The sequence below is a fragment of the Balaenoptera physalus genome (assembly GCF_965194825.1).
Source record: "Balaenoptera physalus genome assembly, chromosome: 5".
In the NCBI taxonomy this organism is placed as follows: domain Eukaryota; kingdom Metazoa; phylum Chordata; class Mammalia; order Artiodactyla; family Balaenopteridae; genus Balaenoptera; species Balaenoptera physalus.
Window position 1 is genome coordinate 44,229,264 of NC_138884.1, and position 23,436 is coordinate 44,252,699.

At 41.0% G+C, this 23,436-nt stretch overlaps 1 long non-coding RNA gene across 10 annotated transcripts in view; it reads left to right on the plus strand.

The window, feature by feature from the left end:
- LOC309661723 overlaps positions 1 to 23,073 on the plus strand; it is a 147,450-nt gene extending 124,377 nt beyond the window's left edge. Inside the window, exons 3-7 of one of the 10 annotated variants that reach the window (XR_014264200.1) lie at positions 13,799 to 13,939; positions 14,345 to 16,328; positions 18,009 to 18,666; positions 18,951 to 20,859; positions 21,910 to 22,538. This is a non-coding gene — a long non-coding RNA (uncharacterized lncRNA). The other 9 variants (XR_014264204.1, XR_014264209.1, XR_014264201.1 and 6 more) reach the window with 9 other exon arrangements.
- Positions 23,074 to 23,436: the final 363 nt, after the last annotated feature.

A 23,436-nucleotide genomic window follows, 5' to 3' on the forward strand; every position in this document is an offset into this window, starting at 1 on the left:
CGAAAGAGTATTGAGAAACTTGAGCTGTACTTTTGCTGCACAGGAAGGGTGAGCTGTGTTCCATCCTAGATTAATAATATTTCAAGCAGGAGGGAAAAAAAAAAAGTAAAAGCCTATAACTTTAGCAATGTGTTTGAAAAATACTTGATTTCAATAATATTTCTATCATGCTTACGTTGCAGCTGTCTAAACAATACAGATAACAAAAGCATGTCAATTAAAAGCAGCATTTAGGACCCAGTTTCACAGATCTGCATTGGCCCTGGGGTTCGGATTATTTCAGGGCCAGGCGCTGTGAGTTCCTGTGTGGTGTAGTTGTGCTCAGCCATGGGGCAGGTGGGTTCCCTCTTGCTGTAGGAGAATGTGGTGGGACACACAGAGATGGTTATCTCTTTCTGCTTTTGACTCTCCTGACTTGTTTCCACCAAGAGGCCATAAACCCAAACTGGAAATACTGATTAAGTGCATACTTTTTCCAACACATTGACCACAACTTGAGATTTTCATGGCGGAATATCTTACCTAAATGTCTGGAAAGCAAATATTTTAAGTGCACTTTAGGTAGATGTTTGCTTACTTTAATCAAGCAGAAGGAGAGATTATTCTTTTACCTTCTGGAACGTGTTGAGGTAAACTTATCTACAGAAGGGAAAACTTTAGAGTTCACCTGGTACAAAGCACCCGCATCCGGATAAACTAAGGTTGTTACCGAGTCCAAGCTCGCTGTGCTTGCCCCACGACAGGCCAATAAATCAGAGATGACGCATTGAGGGAAAGAATACGACTTTATTCGGAAAGCCAGCAGACCGAGAAGACGGCAGACTAAAGTCTCAAAATAACCATCTTATCGGGGTTTGGATGCCAGTTTCTTCTATAGCACAGAGATGGGGAGGAGATGAGGAGGTAAAGTAAAAGGGCCATAAGTTTTGCGAATATCCCCTGGAATGGCCAGCCTCAGGGAGGGGATGTGTTAATTTCTTTTTAATTGCAGCCATCCACAGGTGGATAGAGTCCGTATGTTTCTCTGAACAAAGGCACTTTGGATTAACATTCAGACAGAGGAACAGGGTTCCCAGAGGCAGGCCATTATGTATCCTTTTAGTGAACAAAAGCAGCGGAAGGCAAAGGTTAAAGTAAAAGAAACAGATCCACCGTGTAGTCAGATTTGGTTCTTCCCTGTAACAAGGTCTCAAAGAGAGAGTGACTCCCTCCAGGTCACATATAATAATAATATATATAACAATAAAAATTATTCTGGTAGAGAAAAGAATGCAGAACTCTAGCCACTCTAACTCCTTCGTTAAAAAATGAGATTTATTTGCAGGATAAGAATGATGCTGCTGTTAAAAACAATAATAGAAATAGCAAGTTTGAAAACTTTCACGTGGACCTATTCAGGTGCTTAATTGGCATTTAAGGCCTTCTAAGTATCTGTACTAGCCTCCTTCAGGTCAGCCTGTGTTGCTGGGAAACTGCTTTTCTCACTACTCTCTGGACAAAACTCTGGGTCTAGTTTCCATTATTCCGTGGAGTGTTTTTAGATCCCACCCGTTGTTAAACACACACACTTTTGTTATTAATACAAGAACAGATTTTTCAGAGTTTTTTCTTTGTCTTTTATTGTTAAAATTTTTTTAATTGAGGTATAACTGATGTAACATTACATTGGTCGCAGGTGTACAATGTCATGATTTGATGTTTGTAGATGTTGCAGAGTGATCACCGCAATAAGTCCACTTAACATCCACCACCTCACATAGTTGCAACACTTTTTTTCTTGTGATGAGAATTTTGAAGAGCCACTCTTCTAGCTACCTTTAAATATGCAATACAGTATTATTAACGTACATAGTCACCATGCTGTGAAAGTTCCATCCCCATGACTTACTCATTTTATAACTGGAAGTTTGTACCTTTTAACCTCCCTCACCCATTTGGCTCACTCATCCCCTGCCTCAGGCAGCCACCAGTCTGTTCTCTATCTGTGAGCTTGACATTTTTTTGTTTGTTTTTTAAGGTCCCATATATGTGAGATTATATGGTATTTATCTTTTTCTGTCTGGCTTATTTCACTTAGCATAGTGCCCTAAAGGTCCATCCATGATGTTGCAAACAGCAAGGTTTCATTCTTTTTTATGACTGAATAATCAAAAACAGATTTTGTATTGGTTCTGTAGTAGATGCCAGCTTCTGATATCAGCCTTTAGGTGAAATTCTTGTTAATCTTTTTATGTGTGATTTTATGAGTCAGAGTTCAGAAGACCATTTGGATTTGCTATTGTAGGCAGATGTTGAAAATTCAGGTTTTTAATAGAATCTTGTACTGTTTTGTAGATTTTACTTTTCGGATTTGATTCTCAAAAAGAAATCTTAACCTGTAAAATGTTTCTTACTTCCTTTTCTTACCAGGAAGAGATATTAGGAATCATCTAGGAAACAAATGTAGCAGTTTTATGCAATTTAAGCAATAAAAATGAGTTTCAAAATCCTCCTTTACTACCAGTAAAGCTTGAATTTTGTACTTAAATATAATATTTTCCCCCTTCCCCTTTTACCCAAGATTTACCCGCCTATTAATGTGCTGCCCTCGTTGTCTCGGTGAATGAAGTGGGCTATTGGAGAAGGTATGACCAGAAAGGATCATGCCGATGTATCTAACCAGCTGGTACGTATGTTTTCTCCAGGACTGTGTTTAAAGAAATGAATACTTTCTCAGTTCATTCTGCTGTCTTATACCTCTTGTCTTTCTTCCATATCACTTTTCTTCTCCCCCCATCAAAGTAGAATTTTAATATAGAATATATAATATAGAAGACTGGAATACAGAAACATTCATTAGAGCCAAACAGTCTTTTTCATAAGGATAACTGCTCATGACAAAGATTAAAGATCACATGCTTGAAACCCACCTCTAATGCTGTATGAGGTAGTTTTTAAATAAAAAAGGCATAAGACGATTAAGTTTTTAGTAGTAACCTTTATTATAGAGTATTTCTGAAAGACTATTCTAACTAATTTTTTGTTTAACATATTAGGCAATCACCAGAACGCTAAGGAATACAGCTGTGTATATTCTATGAAATCCTTGGTTTCTATAGTCCTGAGATTGTATACCAAGCATAATTAAAGAAAAATACATTTGACCTTAAAGTAGAAATGATAAATAAACCTACTGATAACACAGATATTTTTTTTTGAATAGAATTTAGAGATGGATTTCTCCTATTGTGTAAGTTGTGATTTTTAAATGCGCTACAAAATGGAAGCTCATTGATATATTGAGGGAGTGTATTTTTTGTAGAGTGTTAGTAATGTCTATGTATTGCATGCCTGAAGACTCCTTTCTTAGTGAGACTACTGTATAATAAAGTCTTTCCAGTACTTGCATATGTGAATTATGTTTGGAAATAATGTGAAATACTGTGAAGATAGCTACAGCAATACACTTATATAGCCCAGAGTACCGTTACCATTTATAAAGGTTCATGTAAACGTTCTTTTCTCTTTAGTATGCGTGCTATACTATTGGTAAGGATGTGCAGGCCATGAAAGCCGTAGTTGGAGAAGAAGCCCTTACCTCAGATGATCTGCTTTACTTGGAATTTCTGCAGAAGTTTGAGAGGAACTTCATTGCTCAGGGTAAGATTACTATTTTCCTATGAATAGAAACAGCATCATATGTAGTTTTGAAGACTTCTTCCCTAGTCTGAGAGAATTTACATTGGTCTCCATACAGTTTTCCTTCTGATGAGAGAAGAGGTTCTTCCAGCCGCCTGCCATGTCTTTGTTCTTAGCCCTCTGGTTCCTTCGCCTCTACCTTAGATGTCTTTATCCCTTTATTTAGCTCCTGTCTTATTTTTTATCTTCCTTACAACCGGCCTTCTGCTCTCCTACCTCCATTGCCGCTTCTCCTCCCTCTTAACCTCTCTGCAATGCTCTCCTCTGGCTTTGGGGGTTTTGGACGTTCCCAGTCCATCTGTTTTCATCCTCCTGATTTCTTATCTTCCTGCTTCTTGTTAATGTTCCCAAAGGCTTAATTACCTGTTCTTTCTGTGCTTTTTTTCCCCTATGCTGATGACTAACTTCCTGTGTATGAGCCTTTACCCTCTTTCTGAAGCTCTAATCCCACATCTCCAGCTAGGAAGCCTGTGTTTATGCCACCATCCTCTCTGGCTCAGCGTGGTGAGAGCCAGAGTATTTTCCCAACTGACCACCTGCCTAGCAATTCCCTTTTCAATTTCTGTCTTCCTCTGGCATGACCATTACCCTAGTTAGCCCAAGCTCAGGAATTGGGCATTCTTAAACCTCTTCATTTATTCTCCAGTCATCAAATATTTGCTAATTTGCATTGTTCTCCTTTGAAACATCTTATCCTGTTCTCTTTTCATTCCTATTAAAAAAACTTAGGCCAGTGTTTCTCAAAGTTGAATATGCTTTTGAATCTACCAGGGATCCTGTTGAAGTGCAGATTCTGATTCGGTAGGTGTGGGTGGGGCCAGAGAGCCTGTATTTTGACAAGTTCCTGGGTGACGTTGAAGCTGCTGATCTCTGACCACTCTTTGTGTCCCAAGACCTAGTCCAGACCTTTGTCCCATCATCCTTGACCGTTAGTGCCAGCATCTTCACCAGTCTCCCTGACTCTCTATGTGCCATTGCCGGGGTAAATTTAGTATTAATTTTATTGATTGTCCTTCTGTTAAAAAGTCTATAATGGTTTTTATTACATAGCATGTGTAGGGCTTTCAAGCTGTTTTGTTTGGTCTCTTCCCTGCCACCCCTGCTAATGCTGGTAAACTCTATTTTTGACCTCAGTGATACTTACAAACGATGTGTTTATTTTGGAATAATGTATCAGCTGCACACTTAGGATTTGTGCACTTTTCTATTTGTGTGATACATTTTTTAAGTAACATTAAAATCCCCAGAACATATGATTGTTGGGTTTTCTAAAAAAAAAAAAAAATTTATGCAGAACCTTAATATCTTAAAAAGATAAAAATTATTCTGGTAGAGAAAAGAATGCAGAACTCTAGCCACTCTAACTCCTTCGTTAAAAAATGAGATTTACTTTCAGGATAAGAATGATTCTGCTATTAAAAATAATAATAGAAATAGCAAGTTTGAAAACTTTCACATGGACCTATTCAGGTGCTTAATTGGCATTTAAGGCCTTCTAAGTATCTGTACTAGCCTCCTTCAGGTCAGCCTGTGTTGCTGGGAAACTGCTTTTCTCACTACTCTCTGGACAAAACTCTGGGTCTAGTTTCCATTATTCAGTGGGGTGTTTTTAGATCCCACCCATTGTTAAACACACACACACACACACACACACACACACGCATGCACGCACGCACGCGCCCAAGGTCTCACCTGCGGACTTTCTCCCTTTTCTCTGATTCCCAGGGGTACTTACTGTCTAGACCCTCATTTCCACATTTGGTCACATCCAGTCCTGGGAGACCTGACTGCTTTGTGTCTCTTTTTTATACTTCATGCTCACAGTGCTAGACCCATAACAATAAATTTTGAATAATGCTGATATGTTGGAAGTACTTGGCCTTTATTCATCTAGTCTCAATGTTTTGTAAGGTCCTTAACGAAAAGCACACTGTCTGTGAGACTTTGGACATTGGCTGGCAACTGCTCCGAATCTTCCCCAAAGAAATGCTGAAGAGAATCCCTCAGAGCACCTTGAGCGAATTCTACCCTCGAGACGCTGCAAAGCATTAGCTGCTACTTCATCGCTGGCTCGATGCTCTTGTGAAATACTGGTTCTGTTTTCTTTATTCCTTTTGCACTCGCCCATCCCCACCTTTGTGTTGGAGTTTACTGTGTTGCCCTGTAATTAAAAACAAAGAATAGGTAACATATTGTGCCAGTGTTGCAATGTTTCAAACTGCTAACAGACTTTAAAATATCCCCTGTTCAGAAAACCTGGACCTGCAATGCTTTGTTTAAAGTAGCTGAGGGTTGGAGGTGAACTTTTCGTACTGATGTGTGTATTTGTACGTAGTGGTGTAGTTAGCTGCCTAGTGTCCTCATTATTTGGGTCTCTCAGACCTTCCCTGTCCACCCCCTCCAGAGTATCACTATCTGAAGTTACAATGCTTTGATCTCCAAACTAGGGACAAGATAGGGTCTGAAAGACTCTTCCTCTCCGAGCCGAGACGCTTTCCTGAGCACTTGTTTTAAGATTTCGGTGTGCCTCTGGGTCTGCTCTAAGCAGACGGCTTTTCCTGTCCACCTGCTGTTTCCTGTTTAATGAATAGATTAGAAAAGGAGTTTCCTTTTCCTCTTTGGTACGGATGACTTTCAACTCCTGTGTCTTACCATTCTCCCTCCCTCTGAGTAACACAGAATCATGCAGCTTTTGCCCAACTGGCATTGATCTGATAGTAGTGAGATGCCCTGTCTTGATGATCCCTTACTGGGTTTCCATGCAGAGGAATCATAATGAAAATAATTAATAGAATTGTTGGTTGGAAAGAGTTGGGATACAATTTTTTAAGAGAGAAAAAACCTATATCGGTTCTACATTCGGACATGCTAACAGTGGTTTTAAGTTTCTAAAGTGTTGACCGGATGCTAGAGGCAAGGTGGGGAAGAGAAAGCTCTTCTGTGTATGGAGTTTTATATATATATATAATCTATGGATATTTTAAACTCTGTTAGATAGCAGCCTTTGGAAAATCCCCTGTTTGGTCCTGCTTTCTGACCTATCTGCCTTTTCAGGGTAATCTTGAGGCACAAGTGATAGCATTTAAAAGCTTTAGTCTTTTAATTCCTCCTCCTTCCTGCTGCGAGCCCTGAGCTGTCTTCTATGCACTTCTGACATGTCTACTGTTTGGTCTCTCTGTGTTCTTTGTTACTTGGGTGCAATAGCAACTTCTCTGTGCATTCCATCTTTCTTTCAAGTTGTGTAAAGTTCTTCACTTTTTTTCTCTGAGGGTGTAGGGGGTGGGGGGAGTCAGGATGATTTTATATATATATATATATACTTTTTTTATGATTATATTTTAATGTAGAAAATGTGCCCCAGATATAAAATGAAGATAAATATTAAATTAAATGGAAGTTACCTAAAGTGACTCTGTATCTTCTAATCAGAAAAGCAATAGCAACAAGCAAATATATAATAATGCACCTCTCTTTGACTGACAGTTTTGAACATCATAACCAGTATTGTGAACCAGCCGCTTGATTCACAATATTATGAACCATGTCCCCTTTACAGGGACATGGCCCATGTTCTGTACCCTCTGCCTTTTAGGCTGCCCTTTCAAGCTCTTTTCAGTAATACCTCTTCCAACATATTGTAGTTTGATCCAAGGTTGAGAGTTGCTAGGGTGTGGGGTTGTTTGTTTGTTTGTTTGTTTTGCAGATCGTTAGTGGCTGTAAGTTCTCTGAAACTTGAAGTTTTTTTTTTTTTTCTGTAAAAAATTGACGTTTATTGATAAGAAAAAGCCATTTTTCCCTTGAAATGAAGACTCAACTTTCAACCTACTGGCAAGAGATTCCCTGCCCTGCTTTAATCAGAAAATACAAGGCATTAATGATTAATCCCGCCCTGTTGTGTACCAAATTTTGGCATACCAAAATAATGAGATGCTTGTGACCATAAAACTCTATTTTACTATAAAGTGATCTTCTAAAAGAACAAGGGCATAAAATTCACAATAAAAACCAAACAATTACTACAGTTAATATTTGCAAGAGTCATAAAGAAAACAACCCAACTTCTCACTCTAAAAGAAACACATTTCTTGGAAAACAAAAATTCACAGTAAAAATTAAAAGGCTCATAATAACATTCACAACTCTAAACTAAGGAGAAACCAAGTAAAAAAGAGCTTTGCTAGGTTTCTAGGTAACTCATATCTGTAAACTTCTTTCTTAGAAGATGCTTCAAAACACAGTGAATAAGCATTTTAACTAAGATAATTAATATTCACTCTGCAAAGTCATGGCCAAATCAGGTCAGTTAAGTTCAACCTTAGAAGAAACAAAGTCACTTAAAACTGCTCCAAGTTGAAAAGTGATGTGTCATGATACAATTCTGACAGAAATAAACTATTTTTAAAACCAAAGATAATTGTTTTTAATTCTTCAGAGAATAATGACCCAGAACTGTTAATACATGGGAAAAAGAACTTCTGAGACTGTGCAACTAGAGTGCTCACATGTAACTTCATCAGAGATCTCCAAAAACAAATATTCTGCAAGTGCAGTGCTCAACTCTTCACCATGGACCCACAGCATAGGCCAACAAAGCCTCCTAAATTAAATGCGAGCCAAGCTTGGAAATCTCTTCTTTCGAAAACTCAAGCTTGGCCTTTAATTAAAGATCTAAGCAATGGTTCCTCTAACCAACTTGGCAGACCCAGCAAACAGACTACACAAACAAAGCCTTCTGCTTACTCAAATCCTTTCACAATACAGTACTCTTGGAACAAAAAGCTATACACAGGAACTGGGTCATTCAGCTCAATTCAAAGGTAAGGGCTGTCATTTTCCAACCTACTATTTCTCCTCTAGACAAGTCATATCTCTCTGAAGTTTTCTCTTTAAAAGGTTTGGTCATTTCTGATCATGTTTATCCTGACATGTTGGCATTTTTTTTTTAAATAAATTTTATTTATTTATTTTTGGCTGCGTTGGGTCTTCGTTGCTGCGTGTGGGCTTTCTCTAGCTGCGGTGAGCGGGGGGCTACTCTTTGTTGTGGTGCGTGGGCTTCTCATTGTGGTGGCTTCTCTTGCTGCAGAGCACAGGCTCTAGGCATGCGGGCTTCAGTAGTTGTGGCACGTGGGCTCTAGAGCGCAGGCTCAGTAGTTGTGGTGCACGGGCTTTGTTGCTCCCCGGCATGTGGGATCTTCCTGGATCAGGGCTCGGACCCGTGTCCCCTGCACTGGCAGGCGGATTCTTAACCACTGCGCCACCAGGGAAGCCCAACATGTTGGCATATTAACAGAAAGTCCTCAGGCCCACTTAACACAAGGTTTCTAACAGAAAACTTCAAGAAGAGATTTAGCTCCTATAAAGCCTCTCAACATTCCCAAATGGCTCCCATTTGGATTCTGTTTAAGTAAGGACTTACTATTGCTGTTTTGTTAATTGTCTTATGTCTGTTTTGCACTCTTTCTCTGTAGCTTTATTTCATTGTTGTTTGATTATTTTTTTGTAGTGATTTACTTTGATCCTTTTCTCTTTATCTTTTGTTTATTTATAGTAGGCCTTTTCTTTGTGGTTAGCTGAAGGCTACATAGAAATCTTGTAGTTCTAAACATCTATTCTTTTACTCCCACCCAAACTTTGTGTCCTTATAGTCAGTTTCCTTCTTTTTATATTGTTAACAAATTTTAACTTTTATCTCAGGATTAAAGTACTTTATACAGCACCATTACAGTGTTATTATGCTATATTTGTGTGTGTGTGTATGAGTTTACCATTGAAATTTATGCTTTTGTTTGCTTTTGCATTTCTGTTCACATGTTTTCATTTCAAAGTGATCTCCCTTAAGCATTTCTTATAAGGCAGGTCTAGTAGTGATGAACTCACTTTGATTTTGTTGACTTTATCTCTCCTTTATTTTTAAAGCATAATTTTGCTAGGTATGGTCATTTTTGCTCACAGGTTTTTTTTTTTTTTCAGTACTTTGAATATATCATCCAACTCTCTCCTGGCCTGTAAGGTTTCTGCTGAGAAATTCACAAATTGTTTTCTGGGAGTTCCCTCATATGTGCCAAGTCACTTTTCTCTTGTTCCTTTCAATATTCTCTCTTTGTACTTCACATTTAACAAGTTGATTATAACGTGATTGCGTGTAGTCTTCTTTGTGTTGATCCTATACTGAGCCCTTTGAACTTCTACTGCTACACTATTTATTTTCTAGATATCTTATATCCTTTTTGTTCTTCAGTTCCTTCATTATTGCATTCTTTTGTGGTTGATGTTTTTCCCAGTTTACCATTTTGATTCTCTTCTTATTTCTTTTCTGTATACTTGTGAGGTAGTTTTCTTAGTGCTTATCCTAGGGGTTAAAGTAAACATCTTAATTTATGAAAAAACAAATTTGAAGTAATAACATTTTTATTTAATAATAACAAAAATTCTGCTTATTTACATCCCACATCCTCGTTTACACTGCACTTGTCACAAATGACATCCTTATGTATTGTGTGCCCATTAATAGCCTTATAATAACTATTTTATATATTTGTCTTTTAAATCACATTTTGAAAAGAGGTGTTACAAACCCTAACTGCAAATGTGTTGGCCTTTTAAACTTAGTGTAGTTACCTTTACCATTGTTCTTTAATTCTTCATATGGTTTCAAGTTACGTTTCATTTCAGCCTGAAGGATTCCTTTAACAGTTCTTATTGAGCAGATCTACTAGTAATGAACTTCGTCAGTGTTTCTTTATATGAATGTCTTAATTTTCCTCTATTTAAAAAAATTCTGGTAAAATATACATAACATAAAATTTATCATCTTAACAATTTAAGAGTGCAGACCAGAGGCATGAAATATATTTACACTGCTGTGCTATCATTACCATCATCCATCCACAGAACTTTTCATCTTGCAAAACTATAATAGTCTGTACTCATGAAACCACAACTCTCCATTTCCCTTGCCCCCTCACCCCTGGAAACCACCATTGTACTTTCTGTCTCTGTGAATTTGATTACTCTATGTACTTCATATAAGTGGGATCATACAGTATTTGTCCTCTTGTGACTGGCTTATTTTACTTAGCGTAATGCCTGAAGGTTGGTCCATGTTGTAGCATGTGTCAGAATTCCCTTCCTTTTTAAGACTGAATATTGATTTATTGTTTGTATAGGTCACATTTTGTATATCCCTTCATCCCTCAATGGACCCTTGAGTTTTTTCACCTTTTGCCTATAGTGAATAATTCTGCTATGAACATGGGTGAACACATAACTCTTTGAGTTCATAATTTCAATTCTTTTTGAGTATTTAATAGGAACTCGAATTATGGGATCATATGGTAATTCTATTTTTAATGTTTTGAGGAACCACCATACTGTTTTCCTTTCTGTGTGCACCATTTTCCATACCCACCAACAGTGTACAAGTGTATACATACTGGATATTAACCTTATCAGCTATAGGATTTGCAAATATTTTCTCCCATTCAGCAGGTTCGTTTTATTTTTTGATGAAAGAAGTATTTTTAAATTTTGAATACCTAGTTTATCTATTTCTTTTATTACCTCCACTTTTGGTGTCATATTCAAGAACTCTTGGCCAAATTTCATGTCATGGTTTTCTTCCCAGAACTTTCTTCTAAGAGTTTTATAGTTTTAGGTCTCACATTTAGGTCATTCATTCACTGAGTTAATTTCTGTATGTGGTGTAAGGTAAGGGTCTACCGTCATTCTTTTGAATGTGGATATTGTTTTTCCAGTACCATTTGTTGAAATCGCTATCCTTTCCCCATTGGGTGGTCTTGGCACGCCTGTTGAAAATCATTTGGTGATGTATATACGGGTTTACTTCTGGGTTGCTGTTTTGTTCCACTGGCCTATTCTCCGTCCTGTATGTGTGTTTATGCCAGTACTATTTTGATTACTGTGGTTGTGTAGTAGGTTTCGAAATCAAGAAATTTGAAACTTCAAATTTTGTTCTTTTTCCACATTATTTTGACTATTCAGGCCTTTTAAATTCCATATGAACTTTAGGGTGAATTTTACTACTTCTGAAAAAAACTCACTGTGATGTTTAAAGAGATTGCTTTTAATCCGTACATCCCCTTAAGTCGTGTTGACATATTAACAACATTAAGTCCTCCAATCTGTGAACACAAGATGCCTTTACATTTGTTGGTGTCTTCATTAATTTCCTTCAGCAACGTTTTCTAGTTTTCAATGTACATGTCTTTTGTCCCGCTGGTTAAGTTATTCCTCGTCTTTTACTATATTTCATGATATTTTAAATGGTATTTTTTTTTAACTTTCCTTTTCAAACTTTTCATTCTTAGTGTATAGCGAAACAACTGATTTTTGAGTGTTGATTTTGTATCTGGCAAATTTTCTAAATTCATTTATTAATTCTAACAGATTTTTTTTGGTGCTTGTGTGTTGTCTCTGAACAAATACAATTTTATTTCTTCCTTTCCGATTTAGATGCGTTTTATTTTTTATCTTGCCTTATGTATTTGGCGAGGAATTCCAGTACTTTGCTGAATAGAAGTGGTGACAACAGGCATCCTTCCTTTGTTCCTGATCTTAGGGAGAAAGATTTCACCACTGAATATAATAGCTGTTGGTTTTCTATCTGTGACCTTTGTTATGTTGAAGTCATCAACTTGTATTCCTGGTTTGTTGAGTTTTTTTTTTTTTTTTTTAATCATAATATGGCATTGAATTTTGTCAAATGTTTTTTCTGCATCAATTAAGATGATCACATGGAGTTTAGTCCCTTCAATCTGTTTATGTGCTATACTACATTGATTGATTTTCATATGTTGAACCAACCTTGCCTTGCAAGAATAAATCCCATTTGGTCATGATGTATAATCCTTATAATGGGCTGTTCTGTCTCTTATTATTTTAAAGGGTTTTTGCATCAGTATTCATAAGGGATATTGGTCTGTACTGTACTTTTCTTGTAGTGTCTTTAGGTTTGTAATTGATGTAATGTTAACCTCATAGAATGAGTGAAGATACATTCTCTCCTCTTAAATTGTTTGGAAGAACTTGAGAAGGATTGGTGTTAATTCTTCTTTAAGTTGTTGGTAGAATTCACCATGAAGATACCTGGTGCTGGGCGTTCAGTTGTTGGGAGATTTTTGATAACTGATTCCATATCTTAACTTCTAGATCTGTTCAGATTTTGTATTTCTTGGTACGATGTGTGTTTCTAGGAATGTGTTCATTTCATCTAAGTTATCAAATTTGTTGGTCTACAACTGTCAATAGTACTCTATTGTAAGCCTTTTTATCTCTACAAAATTGGTAGTAATGTCCCTTTCTTCATTTCTGATTTTACATATTTTGTTCTTATCTCTTTTTTTTTAATAGTCAATCTAACTAGTTTTGTCAATTTTGTTGATCGTTTTCCTCTTTCTACAGCTATTTTGAGGCATAACTGACAAAACTGTAATATATCTAAAACATAAAATGTGATTATTTGATATACGTATATATTGTGAAAGGATTCTCACAATCAAGTTAATTCACATACCCATCACCTGTCATATATTTACTTTTTGTGTGTGAGGACACAAATTCTACTCTCTCAGAAATTTTCAGTTACAGAATACAGCATCATCAGTTAGTCCCCATGTTACACATTAGCTCCTCAGACCTTATTCCTTCATTTTATCCCTCATGTTATAACTGAAAATTTGTATCCATTTACCAGCGTGTTCCCATTTCCCCCCATGCCCAACTGCAGGCAACAATTTCTGCTCTGTGTTTCTATGATTCCAACTTTTTTCTTAGATTCCACACATAAGTGATACCGTGCAGCATTTGTCTTTTCTCCATCAGGCTTATTTCACTTAGCATAATGTTCTCCAGGCTCATTCATGTTCTTGCAAGTGTAAGGATTTACTTTAAGGCTGAATAATATCCCATTGTGTATGTTATATATGTATATTTGTGTGTGTGTGTGTGTGTGTGTGTGTGTATGTATCAGATTTTGTTTATCCATTCATCTGTGAGAGACAGGCAGGTTCTTTCCATACCATTACTGTGAATAACATTTCAAAGTTTGTTTTTGTTTTTGTTTTTGTTTTTTTCCCGTACCACGTGGCTTGTGGGATCTTAGTTCCCCAACCTCGGATTGAACCCAGGCCCTCCCCTCAGCAGTGAGAGCACGAAGTCTTAACCACTGGACAGCCGGGGAACTCCTAAAAAAATATTGTTTCTTTTTGCTATATGACCAGAAGTGGAGTTGCTGGATCACATGGTATTCTAATTTTATTTTCTTGAGGAATCTCCATACTGTTTTCAGTACTGGTTGTACCAATTTACATTCCCCAAAACAGTGCACACAGATTCCCTTTTCTCCACATCCTCACTGGCATTTATCTCTTGTCTTTTTCATAATACACATACTAACAGGTGTGAGGTGATACCTCATTGTGGTTTTGATTTGCATTTCCCTGATGACTGGTGATGTGAATCACCTTTTCATATACCTGTTCCCCAAATGTTTGTCATCTTTGGAAAAATGTCTTTTTAGGTCCTTTGCCAACTTTTAAATTGTGTTATATGGTGTTTTTGCTACTGAGTTGTATGAGCTCCTTGTATACTTTGGATATTAACTTCTTTTTAGACACGTGATTTGCAAATATTTTCTCACACTCCATAGGGATGGGGAGGATCTAAGTTGCTTGTCTGAGGTCACACCGCCGGAAGGGAAGGCTCTAAGAGTCCCAAGTTTCTCTTCCTCGCCCCTCTTGCTTCCTGCCCCTGGAATGTGGGCTCCCCCCAGATGGAGCAAAGTACCTGTCAAGCAGCATCAAATATCCAGTGCAATCAAGACAAGTTCTATGATATGAAAGCAAGTCCTCAGGGCCAAGGCCCATGGTCCTGCTAACTCCCTGGGAAAGAGGCCTCAAACATCACTCGTGATATCAGAGAGAGCCAAGGACACACACAGGGAACGTTGCCCTGGGCAGTGGCCACTTCATGCTTCATGGTGTGTGACCAGTGTGAGAACGCAAGGCCGTAGGAGGGCCCCATGCTTGGCTAAATACTCTGCCACCACCATCTTGAAATTCTTGATAATTATTGAACAAGGGCCCTGTATTTTCATTTTACACCCAGCCCTGTAAATTATGTAGCTGGTCCTGCTTCTGGGAAAGTTGCTTGGTCACCTTCTCCCTGCCTTCCCTGTCCCCAGTCTCAGGACTTTGTGCAGGGCCAGGGCTGCACACAGTCACTGTAAGAGATGCTTTTCCGACCACCGTTTGGAACCAAAACAAAACCAACAAAAGCCCCAGATCCATGCAATTAGCCAATATCTCCTCACCAAGACAAAGCCCCTCTGCCTGGAAAGATGCTGCTACTGGCTTGAGACTCCTTTTCCCCCTGAACATCCTACCCTCCAAGGTCTTGCTGCCATTTTCATGTGACACAAGTCAAATGACCAGGGGCTTTTTTCCCCTCTGCATTTTCCTGCATAGATTTGCACCTGTTTCTGTGGCTAATGTTACTGTTGGGTTTCTGTTTTCCCATCTCTGTCCTCTCATCCCTGCTCACACACTGCACACACAATCATAAATTATATTCCAGACAGGCCAGGAATCTCTCCTCACACACATCCCTAATAAAATGTTTATCTGATGGTTTCAAGACCCTAAGCTGCCTCCAGCCAATTTTTGCTAACATACGTCACCCCTGGGACTAGCCAGAGGTGGGCAGTCAAACGTTAGCATCAACACATCCTTTAGAAGGTCCCTAAGAGGGCTACATGCTCCAGGGCTATTCCTGGAAAGTTGGTCACAACCTGTGGGATGGCCAGACATTCCCCCCAGTCCCAGGAAGGGGAGGATGAGGTCAGAGAACTTGCAATGTCGTGACCCTTTGATATGCCTCTCACAAGGACAAGCTCTCCTCGAAGGAAGGTTATACATAACTGAGTGTTTCTGTCCAGGTGGTACTTATAATAACCAAAGGAATTAATGCAGATTAGTTTTCTTTGGTGTCTGGGTGTGGTAGGCATGATGTCCCAAAGATGTCCACGTCCTAGTCCCTGGTACCTGTGAATATGTTACATTACATGGCAAAGGGGAAGTAAGGTTACAGATGGAATTAAGGTTGCTAATCAGCTGACTTCAAAGATGAGATTATCCCGAATTGTCCAAGTGGGACCAATGTAACCACAAGGGTCCTTAAAAGTGGAAGAGAATCAGAAGAGGAGGTCAGAGTGATGCTATGTGAGAAGGACTTGACCTCTAGGTCGAAGATAGCGCCTGGCTTTGAAGACAGAACAAGGGGCCATGAGCCAAGAAATGCAGGCAGCCTCCAGAAGCTGGAAAAGGCAAGGGAAAAGATTCTCCCCTAGAGCCTCCAGAAAGGAATGTCGCCCTGTTGACACCTTGATTTTAACCCAGTGAGAACTGTGTCGGACTTCTAACCTATGGAACTGTAAGTTTATAAATTTGTTTTGCTGTAAGTCACTAACTTTGTGATAATTTGTTACAGCAGCAAGAGGAAAATCATGCACTACCTCCTTAGATTCTTATCACCGGGGTGTGTTTAACAAGCAGAGCTAAGCGGAGGCAGGGAAAGGCCCTTGGAGGAACCACCACTGCTTCCCTCGTGATGAGAAGACCTGGCAAAATTATGAAGTAAGCAAAGTGATGAAAAACACCCTTTGTTTTTTGTCCTTGGGTTGTGCCACAATCCAAGGGGATCCCTCATTTGGGGGACTCCAGGTAGACCTACCCCATAAAAGCCTATTGAATCCAGAAGCTCCCAAGTTTTCCTTTCAGCCTACCAAGGGTTAATTATCCTAGCTATTAACTAAAGCATGAAAGTGACCATATTGACTATAGATACACGACAGGATAATGGAAGAGAGTATATAAATGAACACTCATTTACTGTTTATCCTTTTGGGAAATGCTGACATGCTTAATGAGCCTCACTCCAACCCAGCAGCACTTAACCTTTTTAAAGTCACAGGCTCTGCTGAGAATCCAATGGAAGAAAAACGTCAACACACCCAAAACCTATTTCGGGGGCTCATGAAACCCCTGAGGCATCCAGCCTCAGCCCAGAACCCCTGCTCCAATTGCTAGGACAGCTAAGGAAGGTAATTTGAAGGCTGTTTAAGGCCTGTGTCCCTAAAATCACTTCTCCCTGTTGGCTACTTCCTGCCTGTACACAAAGCTGATCGTGGGGCCAACCTAAAAAACACCAGAATTATTAACAAGTACCTCTTTCCCACTGGTTGAAGAGACCTTAGGGGTAACAGACCAGAACCCAGTGATGGGAACAAAATGTTCAAAGAATGGAGACAAGAAGCAGTGAGAGATAACCTGGGCGGGGTGTGGTGGCGGACAGATTTTGACATGGCAACAGCATATCTTGTGGGCAGAGAGGCACAAAATCCCCATTCCCTGTTAAATAGGATCTGACTACCACCAGAGTGAGGTGGATGAGCCCGGGCCAAGGGGGAGACTGACACCCACATCCCCGTCACGGCCACCTGGGTACATCCCTGGGCAATGCTATCCGATCCATCCCCACTCCAGAGACACCCATGAGCCCGGTGCCCAAACCACTGCTGTGTAAGTCGGTGCCTCTCAAGGCAGTGTCACCTGAGGGTGTCCAGCAGGGCTCAGGCATCAGAAGGACATTCTCGCAAGGCCTGACTGCCCCTTACCAGCTCTGGATCTTGGGCAAATGAGTCCGCCCTGCATTCTGCCTCCTCAGATGCAAAATGCAGACGATACCAGGACAAGTCCACAGTCCCTCATCGAAACCCAAGGGTCAGATGTGCTTCAAGGTTCAGAATTGTTCAGATTTGATAAAGGTAATAGAGTGCCTATGCATTATAGTAATACCCATGGTGGGTCTGTCACACAACACATCAATACGAACATTCAGACTAAAAAGGATAAACAGTTTAGGTCAGATTTTGCCACCAAATGCATTCATTGGGTTAAGCTTCCCCTCTACTTAGTTATGAAATAATTTTGTTTGCAAAGTTTTGCTGTTGTTCAGAACAGCCGTGAAGACATTAAGGCCCTGTAGGATTATTGTTGTGTGGATTAAAACAGTTACAACACCCACCTCCTCTAGCCATCCCTGCACTTCAGGCCCACTTCAGTCCTCGTATTCATCACACTGAGTTACAATTCTCCTAGGTCTGTCTCCTCTTCTAGATCGTGAGCATTTTGTGGTCAGGAATGACAGCTTGCTCACCTGTGTATTCCCAGGCCCATGCTGGGCACATGTCCATAAATGTGTGCAAAACACAAGTTAATTAGTCATCTAAATCTCTCCACCTGCCTGCCTCCAAGCAGGTGGAAAAGCGCACCCCAGAAGTGCTCCCTCCCTTGCTCCTGAACCCGGGTACACATCAGAACATCAATCTGCCTACTCAGCATCATCACGACGGTGCGGGAACCTCCTTGGCACTTTCAAATACTTTTTTCATAAACCCAATTCATGTCCACTAGGAATGGCCCTGACCAGGGAGAGACTTGGGAGATGAGAACTTTTGCTAATCAGCAAAGCTATATCTGAGTCCAGACTCTTGCCTCCAGCCTTTAGACTGAAGAAGGACCTGGCAGCCCCAGGGGGCCAAGGAGGCCCACCTGTCTGTTTGCTTCTCCGGGAGCTGCTCCCACACGTCGTGCAGTCTGGGCACAGCACCAATGCGAGCTCTGCTTTCAGGACTTTGCATCTCTCTTTCTCTGTGAAGACTCCACGCCTGCCTGGGTTTGGAAGGCTCTCGGCTGCCTCTTCACACTTATCTCTGAATGAGAGAAACCCAGCCCGGCTCCCCTGAGCAAGGCTGAATGAGCCCCGAGATCTAAACTGGCACGAGCTACAGCTTGAGAACCACTCGTGCTAAAATGGAGAGGGACTTGGAGAGCGCAGCGCCTTTTCAAGAGAACGGAGAGGAAAATTCAACAGCGGGAGGAACTGAAACAGCCACTTGGATTACTGTCCTAGGTGAGGGTGGTCCCCTGTGTCACGTGGTCACCTTTGTCACGTGGCCACATTGACAGGATGCAGGTTAGAATTAAGCCCACTGCCGCCCATCGGATGCACAGTGAACATCTAGAGCGTCTCCCCAATGGTTGTCATCTCTTGGTGGGTCAGAATCATTTACAAGGGTCCTTGTATCTCAGGTAGCAGAGGAGCCTAGGTCCAGGACGCCCCTAAAGTGTGCCTTGTCCCAGGCAGCGCTGCACTGCCTCCCCGCCTGCCTGGTCTAAGAAGTATTTGCTCCTCAGCAAATGAAGACGACTGGAAAGCCCCGACCCTCAGAGATGAAAGGGGCCCGAGAGAAGGGCTCCACCGACCTCCATTCTTTGAATGGACACGTTTCCTGAACGCGGTCACGTCTATACAGCGGATTTCCTGCACCAACTCGCTGTCTGGTCCTGGGAGCGATAATAATGATGCCACCGCTACTCGTACTGGGGCTGCCTTCCCGGAGGGGAAGATCGGGCAGGGGAGGCGCTGAGGCTACGCAGTTGGCTGCCGCACCTGAGTCCCCTCCGCAGTCCTAAGAAAGGTTTCAGGGCCCTCTTCCAAGCAGGTGGAGGTTTCTGCCTAGGGCTGTTTGTTTGAGGCTTTCTCCTGAGTTTTTTTCACCTCTTCTGAACAGCCTTCCACCCCAGGGATGATCCAAGCACCTACCCCCACCCCGCCCCGGGGAAACAAGCTCACTCCACACCACAAAGCATTCCGGGTCCGGGTCCGGTCCGATCACAGGTTCTCCTTCCGCTTTAACTCTCCTCTCTCCAGTGAAACTCCCACCCCCTCGGGCTCAGCCCTGTGTAAGAAGCTGTGTGCTGAGAGAGGAGCCCCTGCAGCTATTCCCATTCCCCAAATGCTGCCTCTTATCAACCCTAAGGAATCTCGGGCTAGTGGAATTGGAGGCAATGTAACAGCCTTGCACCTGTTCTGAGACGGGGCACGTGTGTGGGGATGTGACATTAAACTGCTAGGGACACAGCATCACTCCCAGGTCACCTGCCTCCGGGTCAGAGCACCTCCAACCCACAGAGTATAAGAGCTACCCGTGGCACCTGTTAAAATGCAGAGTCCGGGTCGCTCCCAGAGGTTCTCATCCTGTAGGGCCTGGGTGGAGCTCCCGTCTGGGTAGAGCCCCCTGATCTGCACGTTGCACGAGCAACTCAGATGACCCCCAATACACAGTCCGCAGACCAGCCTGAGAACTACTGCCTCGCTCATTACCTATGTCTGCTTCTCAGTTTCTACCCCTTCCCGCTTCTGAAAACTGACCCTCACAAATGTTTTCCCGCAAAGAGCTGGGGGCAGTTGGTAGGGGAAAGGTGGCCCCCGAGGTTTTCCATGAGGACGATGTAGCCAGAATTACCCCAACTAATACTGGATACTTAAGTATATACAGATGCAATTGTCTTGAATTTGCTTCAATCTAATCCGAAAGGGGGTGGGGGGAAGCTATAAAGGACATTGCTAGGGTACCTGATGACATTCGGCTATCCACTGTGGATTAGATAATATCAAGGTTGGGACTTCCCTGGTGGTCCAGTGGTTAAGACTCTGTGCTTCCAAAGCAGCGGGGGCCAGTTCCATTCCTGGTGGGTGAATTACGATCCCATATGCTGCTGGGCATCGCAAAAAAAAAAAAGATAATATCAAGGTTAAACTCCTGGTTTTGAACATTGTACTGTGGTTGTATTCTTATTGTTAGGAAATACATACCGAAGTATTTAGAGATAAAAGGACACAATATCTCTGACTTATTCTCAAATGGCTCAGAAAAAATAGTAGTCACACATATGTATACATATACACATAGAGAATATGATAAAGCCAATGGGATAAGATGGAAATTGTTCAGTCTGCGTAGAGTAAATGGGAGTTCCCTGTACTGTTCTTACGACTGTTCTATGTATCTGAAATTATATATCAAAGTAAAAAGTTACCAAAAAAAAAAAAAATCCCCAGGTGAGGGGTGGGTGTGGGGATAGAGACTCCATTCTCTTTACTTTTATGTATGTTTGAAATTTTCTATCATTAAAACGATTCCCTGTACCAAGCCTCAGGTATGGTTTGAGTGGCACCGACCCTGGGCTGCTGGGAGCCTAGACACCGTCCACAACATCACGGGCAATGACCTGTGAGCTAGGAGTACCGCCTGGATTAGCGGTAAGGTCCTCCACGTTCTGTCCTCCCAACTCCCAACACTTAGCGATACACCTTCACAATCTGACTTTTCCAATGTTATTTTTTTCTGATGATTAATATCAAATCTTTCGGGCGGAATCTTACATAAAGGCAATTATAAACTAGAAAATAAACATCACCTTTTAGACACACATTGCCTCTATCACAAAAGAAGTTTTTATTAGGACAGGTGATTTACTTTCAACCCCAGAACTTAGATTGGGCCCTAATACCTTTCCTTACATGATTTAGGATATAAATTTAAGCCAGAATGACTGACTGATTTTTTCAAAGTTCTCATTCAGTTAAAATAGAAAAGGATAGAAGCTGAAGATTATATGAATCATATGATAACAAGAAAATGCATATGCAGAGATGATATTAAAAATATTTGAGTACACCATAGGGAACTATATTCCATATCTTATAATAACCTATAATGGAAAAGAATCAAAAAAGGAATATATATATATATATATATATATATATATCTCCAAATTACTTTGCTGTATATGTGAAAGTAACACAATATTGTAAATCAACTATACTTCAATTAAAAAAAAACTGACAACCCACAAGGGCACCAACCAATCAAAACCAATCAGAACAGATTTATTTTTAGATTTAAGCCCTGCAGCTGAGCCAGGTATTGGCCCTTTAGCTCTTGGATTGTTGGGAATTCCAGGAGCACCAGGGAAGGCACAGTTATCCAATGATTTTAACCACTGGGCGAACACTGACTGACTACCAGCTCTGTGCAGGAAGGAATATTAGCTCTAATAACTATGGTTTATTCCAACCCTCCTGGGAGCTCTGCCAAGTTTAGGTTCATACCCAGTCTATGCTCAGAGGGTAGCTCCAGATGGAGTCAAGACCCTGGAGTAATTCAAGCAGAGCTCAAAAATGTTAATGACTCACCCACTTGTCAGGAGCTAGGGAGCCAAACACAATGGATTTGGAGGTGGGAGATGGGAGGGGGAGATATGTGGGCATTATTCACACTTGCTAATAAATACCTTCTTTTGCTTATAGAGACTCTAGGGCAAAACAAATGCTTTCAGGGACACTCCAGTGACTCACAGGCTGAGAATAGAGACGATCTTCATTGTAACCATCTGCAAAAGCTTCTTATGAATGTATTTATTAGAGGAGGGAACCGACAAACTACTCCAGGAAAGTTACATTTTAGAAATTCATTTCTAATTTCATGCATAGAACTTTTAAAGAAGTAAGAGTATTTTCCACTTCTACTCATGCCAAGAGAACATTAAGTTGGATACACTACTTGGGGAAAATCACAGCTGTTCCTCTGAGTTATAAAAGGTAGGAGGGTAGAGACCAGGTCTCTGTTTTTTTACACAGTGCCTGGCTCAAGACCATAGCAAATTAATTGCCTGCTTGATAAATGTTTTTTGACGATGAGGTGGAGGATGCTTTGGGAGATGGCCTTGCTCATTCAGGTCACAGGCTGCATTTACAGCCATTGTCTCTTTAGGGAACCGAGCTAAAACCCATACAGCCAAATTGCCAGGGCATGATGGTATGCATACAACAGACAGTGATACAGGAAGAAAACAAATTTAAACCTGAGTTCTAAACTCTATTCTTGTAACTCTTCATTTCCAAGTCCACTGGTATTTGATTTTTTTTTTTTTTTCCATTTTAAGGGCAGGGCTTCCCTGGTAGCGCAATGGTTGGGAAGCCGCCTGCCAATGCAGGAGACACGGGTTCGAGCCCTGGTCCGGGAGGATCCCACATGCCGCAGAGCAACCAAGCCCGTGCGCCACAACTACTGAGGCTCGCGCGCCTAGAGCCCGTGCTCCGCAACAAGAGAAGCCACCGAAGTGAGAAGCCCACGCACCGCAATGAAGAGTAGCCCTGGCTCGCCGCAACTAGAGAAAGCCCGCGTGCAGCAGCGAAATCCCAACGCAGCCAAAAATGAATAAATAAATTATTTTTTTTTAAAAAAAGAGTACCTGCTGGGTGAGATTAAGAGGACTTTTTTTTTAAGTGGACTTTTAAATGCCCTTTTAAGTAAAATTTGAGGCAAGAGAACAGAAATCTGACCGTGACGTCATCACTGACGTTCTGCGTCACCTGAACGATGAAGACAATGACCAGCCAAGAAAACCATTCATCAGTCTGAGGAAAGTGTGTCACCATGGAAAACCTTGGTAAAGAACACATTCTAAGTCACTCACTGTCCATCTTTTTCTTTTTAAATCCATTCTCCCACAAGGCATTTAACACTTCCCTGTGCCCAGAGCAACCTTCCCCAGCCCCGTCTCACCGCATAAAAACCCAGAGGAGTGATAGAGAATTCTGCAAGCTCCCCACTGAGGTCAGGGTGACTCCCAGATGGACACGGGTGCAGAGGGGCATGCAGATTCCTGGGGCACTGAGAAAGGCTTCTCTCTCCCCAGTCCTTTCCCCAAAATCACATGGAAAGTTCTCTTACAGGGGCAAAAACATCTTTAAAGTTAAGAAACAACATGAAAACTTTCCTTAGAAAGAAAGGCCACACAAAGATTAAACTCATTCATTCGTCTCCTCCTGCAT